Raw genomic sequence first — 1881 nt, 5'->3', positions numbered from 1 at the left:
AGGAGAGGGACGGAGGAGGAGGAGGAGGGCCACACGAAATCAACCGTCAGGATTTCTGTATTTAATGTCGTCCTTTTTTTTTTAAATAATCCGCGGCAGAGGACACGAGCGGGAGAACGAACTCCTGTGCGGGGGCCGCCCCTCCTCCGCTCACTCACTGGGGGGGGGGGGGGGGGGGGGGGGGCCAAGGAGTGTTCTCTATTTATGCCGGATTCCGTTCCCGTCAAAAAGGACCCGTCCGCTGATCCGCTGTTCTCCCCCGGGGGGGGGAACCCGTTCCTGTTCTGGGAGAACGACATGTACTGTCACGTCGCTCTGGTTATATTGTCTTTACTTTCTGCGTTGACATAAGTTTTTGAGTGTTTGACCGTCCAGGGGAGCCCACGTAGAGTTAGCGTCCACCACACAACCACACCACCCGTCCAGAGCCCAAAGTGCAATACACTCATACCTCATGTGACGACGTACATTGATTTGATATCCCTGGTCATAATTCCAAATGTATAAAATATATATAAATATATGTAATCTCTTTAAATGTCTTTGTGCATTTGGAATTTGCTTAAATTGATTGCCTACACTAAGGGACTGCTCCTCAGCGGATATGAATACAAAAGTGATGTCATTAAGCAACAACAAAAAAAAAAAACTGCTTTGCTAGTGACGGCGTTACACGGCTGAGAGTAAATGTTTCTTTTTTTTTTTCTTTTTTTTTCTGAATTTGTAAAATGATCAATTCATTAGTTCCATGTTTTATTTATTGTGTGTTATTCAAACATTTTCCTTTACCCTCGTGTTCATTATGTAAGCACTCTGTTGCTTAAGTAGTCTTAAAACGATGATTATTATTCATTATCATTCTCAACTTTGTATCCTTTTCATTTTACAGCTGCGTCAAATGCTTTTAATGTAATATGTTTTTTTGTAAAATACAGCACTATTTACTATTTATAATAAACTATATAAAAAATATTACTGGTGTGCGTTTTTTTTTCATTTTTGGGTGAAAAAGTGTGTCGCAAATACTGAATTCGGAGGACGACGCTGGTAGTGTTGGCTTGTACTGGGAATATTATTATTTTTAACATTCTGCCGTACTCACTGACTCACTGCAGTTGATTGAATCATTGACGCCATTCACATTAAACCACAAGTCCAATTATTTACATTTTTTTTTTTTTTTTTTACTGCATATCAATTTATTTTCCTTGCCTCATGATTTTTTCGTTCCATTTCAACAAGTAAAATGTCTTCTTCTCTTCTCTTCTTTTTCTAACAATCCTGTGGCCTGTAGAAGCAATGACACTGCTCTTTCCACTGCTCCCCCAGCCCCCCAGCCCACCAGCCCCCCACCGTCTCTCTCACACACACAGACACTCATAAAACACACATTAAATCATAAATAAATCCCCTTTCATACTCACGCCTTCCGGGGCCGCATTCCTGCTCCCTGGGGCCTCCCTGCTGGGATGATGAGGGAAGCAGAGGGTGTTGTGAACTACACACACACACACACACACACACACACACACACACACACACACACACACACACACACACACACACACGTGGGTGTGTGTGGTGGCTGCTGGTAGTGCTGGCCGTTGCCGTGGGCGGTGCTGCTGGTGGAGGGGATGGAGGTGGAGCTTGTGGTGGTGGTGGTGGTGGTGGTGGAGGTGGTGGTGGAGGTGGTGGCGCTGGTGATGGAGGAGGAGCTGGTGGTGCTGGTAGTGGTGGTGGTGGTGGTGGTGGTGGTGGGGGGAGGCAGTAGTTGTGGTGCAGATGGTGATGGAGGTGGAAGGTGGGTGGGGGAGGGGGGAGGAGCGTGACCTGCTGGGTGATTAGCCTCTCCTTGACCGCTGCTCTTCAGGGTCCAGAGGG

This window comes from Micromesistius poutassou (genome assembly GCF_964030765.1).
Source record: "Micromesistius poutassou genome assembly, chromosome: 16".
In the NCBI taxonomy this organism is placed as follows: Eukaryota; Metazoa; Chordata; class Actinopteri; order Gadiformes; family Gadidae; genus Micromesistius; species Micromesistius poutassou.
Note: the sequence above shows the minus strand (reverse complement) of the source record.